We start from the raw sequence: 9,013 nt of genomic DNA, 5'->3' as shown, positions 1-9,013 counted from the left end.
ACACCCCTGCCCTACATCTTAGCAGAGTTGTATGTTCTGTGTTTTTAGATGGTCTAAAAATATTATTTATCCCAGCTAAAGCTTTATGTGAAATATATAAATTCTTGGCTTTTGCCATTTCTGTCTTCCCTTGGTACATAATAAAGCTGTTATTTTCATCAGCCATATCTCTCTTTGTGTGTATACTGTATATATCCATGTGTGCATATTTATGAGACAGGCTCTGCTAAAAACAACTTTGAGCCATTGTGAATGGCTCAAAGTCACCCTATGGTGGGGAAAGGGGGACCTCTGCTTCCAGACAGCATTTTGTCCACCTCACCAAGCTAATGTAATAGATTTCCTGAAGTATTTGTGTGCTATATACGTGAGCTCATCAAAGCCGCCCTAAAAGTCATGGCTTGAAAAACAGGCCTTGTTCACAAGATGCTATTCAGGTTCCTTTACAAGATTGATTGGAAACCTGTGGGAAGAACTTGCTTTTCTAATACCCTACCTCCCACCCACTTTCATGATTGCAAAAGCCTTTCATTATACACCTTCTCTGTATGTTTTATTGTCCTAGGTTCAAATTGCATTTGAAAGTGCACCCACCCTTTTGTTTTCTCCATTATCTTTTCCTCATTAATAATAATTTCATAATTTAAGGAGTATCCCATAGATACAACTCATCACGCAGCATGGTAAAGGCACTTACAGTCTAGCTTGTAAAGCCTAAATATTTACAAATCTAGCAAACTAGCCGATAACTCAGCATTACCCAGGTATTTATTTATAGGGGGGAAAATGTCCAGACCAAATATAATTTCTAATGTTGGATTTACCCCTTACCAGAGGGAACCTCCTTGTGTGGTACTATGAAGCCATTATGATGGCAACTACACTGCGCTGTACAGTAGAAGCCAGTACAGCAGTACGGCACAACAGGCTGTATCTTAACAGAACACACACACACCCGTGTCTTACCCATACAGTATTTTTCTCCAGAGAGTAAGTCTTCTGTGTATCAAGTTTGATTGAAATTGCTTGAGGTGTTCCAGAGTTATGTTGGAACACACCCACACCCACATATATATATAAATCAAGTGTATAGAAAGGGGGAAAGTCATAAATCAATATTTTTTTATTATTATTTCCTTTTTTCTTCCCTCTCCTCCTTTTTAGATGTTTTATCTTCTATTAAATTAATTTCAATTATCTTTTATTTCCTTTTACCAACATATCAACATATCTACATATACACATATATAACATATAACAATATAATAGACATTTTAATATTCAATAATTAGTTCAAGACTGAAATTATTATATAATCAATAATTTGATAGGAATTGCAATGGTTCTTTTTATGTTATACTCAACTTTGGATGAAAAGTTAAATAATCTTATGCTTATAATATTGACATCCCAAATTGCTATTAAAACTGATAGATTTATTTTACTTTTCTCTTTTTATTTTTAATACTGTAATCTAAATAATGAAATGGTAATAATTTTAGTCATATAAACATTGCTACATTGAAATTGGATTGAAATTATAAACTGTATCAACCTTTATAACATTAACATAAAAAGAGGAAAAAAGAAAAGAAAAATCACAATTGGATAACAATTTTTGGAGGTGCATGGCAATCTCTGGGTTTGTTTTTCCCCCCATTAATTTATGAGCCCTGAAACCTCAGACTACGCACTTCCGTACTATGTTTTCTACTTCTGACACTGAATGGGTTGATACAATTAAGCTACAGTTTCCAAGATTGTATATTATGGAAGAAACCACAATTGATCTTGTTAGGCATAATTCAGGAAACGCAAAGACTGGGTGAATGAAACACATTGAACTAAAAATCAAATAAGACACATTATAGCCTAGCACACAGTATGAATTCAGGCTGTGAGATGGACTTCTTCAAGGAAAAACAACCTGTGTCTTTCTTATGTTCAGTGCAACAACCTTATTCTCTATGCCACATAGAGAATGTTGATTGCAGAATTCTGAAAGTTCAACTCCACACATCTTAAAGTTGCCAAGTTTGGAGGAACCCTGCTCTAGATTTTCTCGCTCATTCCCTACACATCACACAGATCATTTCAAATGCAGTAAGCTAACCACAACATAAAGGCCTTGTGTTTTCTAACACAGAGTGATCCGTCATCTGTGAATTTTTGAATGTGTTTCAGAACTACTACAGGACTTTAGATATAGTTTGGCTCAATTTTCTTTCATCCCCAAGCTTGAACAAATTGGGTTATTTCAGTTAGGAAAGTTGACTAGCTAACACATATTTTTCTGTTTTTTATTCAGGAATTATTGGTTATTCGATCAAATTAATAGCTCTCTTCATTATCCCTTCCACTCATTCCTGTCATGACAAGAATGAATAGAATAGAATAACAAAGTTGGAATGGACCTTGGAGGGCTTCTAGTCCAACCTCCCCCCCCCCCCCGGCACACTTAGGCAGGAAACCTTACACCACTTCAGACAACATCTTCTTAAAAACATCTAGTGTTGGAACATTCACACTTCTGGAGGCAAGTTGTTCCACTGATTGTTGTTCTGTCAGGAAATTTCTCCTTAGTTCTAGATTACTTCTCTCCTTGATTAGTTTCCACCCATTGCTTCTTGTCCTACCCTCAGGTGCTTTGGAGAATAGCTTGACTCCCTCTTCTTTGTGGCAGCCCCTAAGATATTGGGACACTATTATCATGTCTCCCCTGGTCCTTCTTTTCATTAAACTAAACATACCCAGTTCCTGCAACCGTTCTTTGTATGTTTTAGCCTCCAGTCCCGTAATCATCTTTGTTGCATGGAAGAATGTTTTTAATGTTTTAATATTTAATATAATGCAATGGGAGAATGTTTTTAATATTTGGGCTTCTTTTGCTAATCTATTTAATAACACTATTAAGTGGACAGTTGGTTTGATAATTCCCTGGGAACTAGTGTGACACTGGGTTGAAAATTCTGCAACCTGTGCTTACATGTCCACATATAATTCTAAATGTTGTCAGATTTACAGCATGCAAGGACGCTCCCAGAAACATACTGATGCTAAGTCAGAATTTTGAAAAGATAGGTGCTATCACACAGAGGTGATCTAGGAATAGAGAACCCATGTGTTATCTGGAGAACAGGTGCGAAAGCCAAATGAATGTTGTGGTTATCAGCATCTTGGATAAAGGCCAAGTAGGTTTAATTTCAGGGTTAATTCCCAGAGAACTTGAGGCACTGAATGACATCCTCCCAGATTTCCAGTGGGGATCATAGGAACAGAGTATTCTCCACAAGTTTATCTTGATGCATTATCATAAGAAGAGGTCGTCTTGCAGATGTTTTTCCAGCTTTTAATTAATTAGTTTATTTGTTTATAAAATTTATAGGCTACCCATCTTACTTCAAGGTAACTCTGGGTGACTTACAATTATAAAAAAATAAAACTACATAAATTAAAAACATAAATCCAAAATACTGCAGCCCGATTAAAAAATGCAGAAGGGGAAATAGGATGGGGAGAGATGGGAACTGTTGTTAATCAATCAACCACCTCCACTGTGATACTTCCACTAATGCAGTATTCATGTTGCTAATTTTGCTTTTCTCAAAGGTGTTTTTTTCTAATTATTTTTAAAAGCAACTGGACTGAGTTTTTTGAGGAAGAAGACGTTTTACTTCCTATGCAGGAAGTTTCATCAGTTGTAATGGATGGTGGGAGATGGATAGTGGGGGATATGGTACTGACAGTTTAGAATAGATAATCGGGGGAGGGATGGAAGGATAGCCTCTGACAGGAGGAAGGTGGTGGTTAATGAAAGGATTGTGTTTCTTTGCAGAGGTTTCTACTTCTGCTTTGTTACCAAACAAATTAAATTTCATTTCATTTCATTTCATGTAAATTTAGAAACAAACATTTAAATGCTCAATCATAGCCCTGACTTTTATTTTGTTTAGACTTCTTTTTATGTCTTTATTAATTTTATTCTGATTTTGTTTTATTGCATTTAAAGCTATATGACATTGTTATGACACACAGCTACGATGCTAAAAATTATTTACTTACAAGCAAACATCCATGGAATATAGCATCCTGAATTTCATTGTCATGGTCCTTTCTCCAAGGATTACTCTCACTCTACTTTGACCACAATATCTGAGGGGGCAAAAAGAAAAATATCTTTAATACACTTATAGAAATTCCCCCATCTGGGGCTTTGATCAATTTGGAGAGCATTTTCCGTGTGCTGTCACCGTATGGTTGCCATGAGAGAAGGGCAAGCACATTCCCAAAAATTGTTGACACAAGGACATAGTCATCTACAAGTACCCATTTACTGGGTGACACCGGCCTTATTATCCCCTTTGGCCCTTCAGGAATCTCTGCAATATAGTTTTGGTTTCTTGGTAATATTTCCAAACAAAAGCCTGCAGAACCCACCAGTTTTGTTTTCTCAGAATGCCTGTGGGATCAGTAGAACAAACAAGAGATGACACTAGGAAAAGATACTTCACTTTGTAGCATTTAGGAATCTCATTTAATGTCTCCTTTCATTTGAAAAAAAAATCTAAATCACAATATCAATTGGAACAAGAAGTCAGGTGTTCTGACCTAGGCTTCCCCAAAAAGCACGAAGCAGATTTCTGGTCCCGACAAAACCCCTTTTATTAAATGAATATGAATTCCTCTCATTCACATTCAGCAAAGGCCTAGTAAACAGTCTTTCAAAGGTGAAGTTATGACCACAGACCTCATCTAGCTTGCAAAGCTGCCATGTAAATATTTCCCAAATGCAGTGCAGTGCAAGGAAAGACTTGGCACAGAGTCTCTGAGATTCACAGACAGATCTTCACACTCCTGAAATGAACAAATGAACGAACGAATTGCTTCCTGCAAAAACCCACTTCCCTTTCACTCCTCTTTTATTTCCTATGTGAGGGGTCAATCACCATCCACCTGTGGCTTTACTCCCAAGTCAACCCTTATTTCTTAGCTGCTCTTTTCTTCTGGCAGCTCTACACATGCGCACACTGGGAACAGGCTCCAGCTGTGCCTCTGCCTCACTGCTGTCTAGCTCCGAAAGCAGCTGAGAACTGCCAAAAACGGCCTTGGCCCCACTTCTGCCTCTGACGCAGAGCCCTCATCTGAGCCTTCCCCAGCTCCAGGACTGGCCCATGTTCCTCAACAACCTCCTCACTGTCCGACTCTGCTGCCAGCTCTACTGGCTGCTGGCGGGCCAAAACATCAGGCAAACTTCTAGTGAGGTAGCCAAGGCCAACCTGGTGAGGATTTTTTTCAGATATATTGCTTTCCCTTCTGAGTTTTGGGGTGTTTCTCTGAAGGATTTTTGTAGCCTGGTTTTCCATGTTGTGTTCTTTCAAGTCACTGCATTCCTGCTCTAAAAATCTCTAGGTAGTAATGAAATCCTGGTATGCTCAACCAAGGCCATCCAGTGGTATTCAGATCTGTTTTTGGAGTGAATATTTCATTCACAAGATGCATGATGCCCGGATTGGGAAAAGAAGACCTATTCAGACTGCCTGTAGGGATCCTTTCCTTCTAACCTGGTTTCTTGTACCGAATAAATTAAAAATGAAGGCACTATTTTGAAAAGCATGAGAACGAATCATCCATCCTTGGTGAACTGCCAGGGAAACTCACACCGAAAGGATCTCAACTTCTCTGTAACACTTAAGCATACATAAATTGTTATTGTGCTATATGTGTGAAATGGTGATTGCAATAGACATGTTGAGAATGTTTCTGATTCATCCGCTTTCCATATTCTATTTCTTGTCTCTTCCTTTGATCTTTACCAATGGATTTGCCTGGAACATTCTTTTGAACTTGTCCATCAAGAAAGAATAATTCTATGTTCAGTCTCTCATTGTGGAATTCTTCCACTGATCAATTTGTCTCATTCAACTTGCACCAAGCATAATTCCTCCATGTTCAGCCTTACTCCTTTTATCTCCTTCAATCTTTAGTCTATGATATAGTGATCCTCTTTAAACAACTATCTCTTCTTTATTGTTCTGTTGATACTGTTTGATTTGTATACTCTTCAGTAGTCAACCCTCATGTTTCCTGTTTTAGCTATTTCTGCTTACTCTCTTGACCCATGTTCTTGTCCTTGTCTCTGTACAGAACAGCATGAAAAAGTTGGCTTACTTTGACCACTATAAAACCATGCATTTCTCCTTATGTTATCTCTTTGCTTCACATCCATTCAATATATTTTCTCTGCTTTTGACTGGTTTGCCTTACAATCTCTTTCTTCACTGCTGAAAATAACACCATCTCAGAGGTGGGTTTCACATAATTTTACCACTGGTTCACTATCCACCAAAACTGTGAGTGCGTGCCTTCCGCGCATGCACGCCGCCTTCTGTGCATGCGCTTTTCTCATGCATGTGGCTTGCACGCATGCACACGGCTTAGAATACGTGGGTAAAACGTGGCTCACCCACAGGTTGCCACTACCGGTTTGCCTGAACCGGTCTGAACCGGCTGAATACCACCACTGCACCATCTGCTGAGATATCAATTTCTCTTCTCTCAACCTGGAAGTGGGCGTGAATGGAGTAGTTAAACTAATTTTCCTGATTCTTTTAAAAAGATCTTCCATGGAAGTTTTCTGCGTCTCTGAGCTCTCATCTAGTGGCTGCCCAGGTGTTTGCTGGCAAGATAAGGCACACTCCTTAATAATTACACTTTTGTAATCATTATTTGCAATATATCTTTCCAAGAGCTTGGGGCAGGGATGCACATGATTATCGCCCCGCCCCCTTCATCTTCATAGCAATTTTGCCAAATGGATTTGATGCCTTTCTTGATAAGTCTTCATGAAAAAGGGAAAGTGTTAAATTTCATTCATAGCAACAAAACTTGCAAGAAAAAGTATGTTAAACAATAGCTTTGTTTCCTTTCTATATGATAGGAATACCCTTTGTAACGTAGTTCCTTTAAAAATACTACAACCCACCCCCTTTAATTTTCAACACACTGTAAAATTAAGCCCTTAGTGACTACTTGGGGGGGAGAAAATGAAGTGCGGAAACTAGCTTATATTTCCACATAAAAAATAACACAACTGGGGAATGATATACTGAAGGGTATAATTTATGCAGAAGTACCACTGGGTGTCAGACTAGTCCAGTATTGCTCAAACTTGGCAACTTTTTAACATGTGCAGACTTCAACTCCCAGAATCCCCAATTCTAGGTAAAACATTGTTATATAAGAACACACACCTGGAAGTCAACTGCCCCAATAAACACACTAGGAATTTCTTCCATGGCAGAGTTCAACACTTTAAAAAAAACCCTCCCTCCAAATTCCATTTAGCTTTGCAACCTAGTCAGGATGACTTTCGGCATCCTTTCACCCAAAACATCCTTTAAGCCAGGGGTCTCCAACAGTGGTGGGATTCAAAAAAATTTACTACCAGTTTTGTAGGGCTGGCTTGTTGGGTGTGACAAGGGAGGATACTGTAAAAATCTCCATTCCCTCCCCACTCCAGAAGGATACTGCAAAATCCCTCCTGGTCAGCTAGGACTCGAGAGGCAGAGAATAGATGGGGTCAGTTGAACTACTCAAAATTTCCACTACCAGTTCTCCAGAACTGGTCAGAACCTGCTGAATGCCACCTCTGATGTGCGGACTTCAACTCCCAGAATACCCAATGCTGGGTTAAAAAAACATCATTATATTAAAAAAAACCCTCCGGAAAGTCCATTGCTCCAATGAACACATTAGGAATTACTTCCATGGCAGAGTTCAACACTTTAAAAAAATGAATTCCATTTAACTTCACAACCTAGTCAGGATGACTTTTGGCGTCCTTTCACCCCCAAACATCCTTTAAGCCAGGGGTCTCCAACCTTGGCAACTATAAGCCTGGAAGACTTCAACTCCCAGAATTCCCCAGCCAGCTTTACCAACTCCTCACATAGAAAGCGGATGTTCTGAATGCTCTGCTCACTTGAGGGGTGACAGCTTAGGCTAGCCCAGGGGTCTCCAACCTTGGCAATTTTAAGATTTTGGACTTCAACTTCCAGAATTGAAGTCCACAAGTCTTAAAGTTGGCAAGGTTGGAAACCTCTGGGCTAGATTATCCCTCTTACCATTTTCCCCCCAATATTGTTTGCTTGGGGAAGAGAATATAGATTTCTACCTAAGTCTTCTAACTAACCTAATGGAGCCGGTTTGGTATAGAAGTTAAGGCATCAAGGGTAGAAAGCAGGACTTCTATTGCCATCTTGGGCCAGTTCACCAAAAGTTGTTGCAAATTAGGTTAGAGCAGTTAGGTTAGACCAATTAGAGCAATTAATCAGTAGAACAGCTTGCCTCCAGAAGTTGTGAATGCCCCAAAACTGGAAGTCTTTAAGAAGATGTTGGATAGCTATTTGCCTGAAACATATAGGGTTTCCTGCCTGGGCAGGGGGTTGGACTAGAAGACCTCCAAGGTCCCTTCCAACTCTACTATTGCATTGTATTGTAAATTATCTCTTTGTTTAAGCACAAAAAGGAGAAAAAGAAACTTCATAATAAACATTCGCATGGTTGTTTCACTGAAATGATTTACACACACATTCTTGAAAGGGGTGGCTTAAAGCAGGGGGTCTCCAAACCTTGGCCATTTAGACTTTTGGACTTCAACTCCCAGAATTCCTCAGCCAGCAAAGCTGGCTGAGGAATTCTGGGAGCTGAAGTCCTCCAGGCTTAAAATGGCCAAGGCTTGGAGACCCCCTGCTTTAAGCCACCCCCTTCAAGAACCATTAGGAGGGCAGCCGTAGCGGGTGCGTGTGTGTGCGTGTGTAAATGACAAAAATTCAAATGACCCCCCGCCCCTTCCCCACAACACACACCCGGGAAACGGCTGCAGCCCAAACCAGCCGTTCTCCCGCGCGCCATTCAACGGTTCCCCTCACGGCCAACCGGCGCTTCGGAATCGACTCCTCAGAATCTCGGCTCCGCCCTCCCCATCTCCCACAGGCCCCGCCCCGTCATTACC

At 39.8% G+C, this 9,013-nt stretch overlaps 1 long non-coding RNA gene across 1 annotated transcript in view; it reads right to left on the bottom strand.

Moving 5' to 3' along the window:
* LOC309396685 overlaps positions 1-8,998 on the bottom strand; it is a 55,539-nt gene extending 46,541 nt beyond the window's left edge. Inside the window, exons 1-2 of the long non-coding RNA XR_014176148.1 lie at positions 8,868-8,998; positions 4,063-4,152 (exon numbers count right to left, since the gene is read on the bottom strand). This is a non-coding gene — a long non-coding RNA (uncharacterized lncRNA). The remainder of the gene's footprint in view (positions 1-4,062; positions 4,153-8,867) is intronic.
* Positions 8,999-9,013: the final 15 nt, after the last annotated feature.

Source organism: Natrix helvetica, assembly GCF_964273705.1.
Source record: "Natrix helvetica genome assembly, chromosome: 9".
NCBI lineage: Eukaryota > Metazoa > Chordata > Lepidosauria > Squamata > Natricidae > Natrix > Natrix helvetica.
Note: the sequence above shows the minus strand (reverse complement) of the source record. Positions and strands in the feature narration are given on the sequence as shown.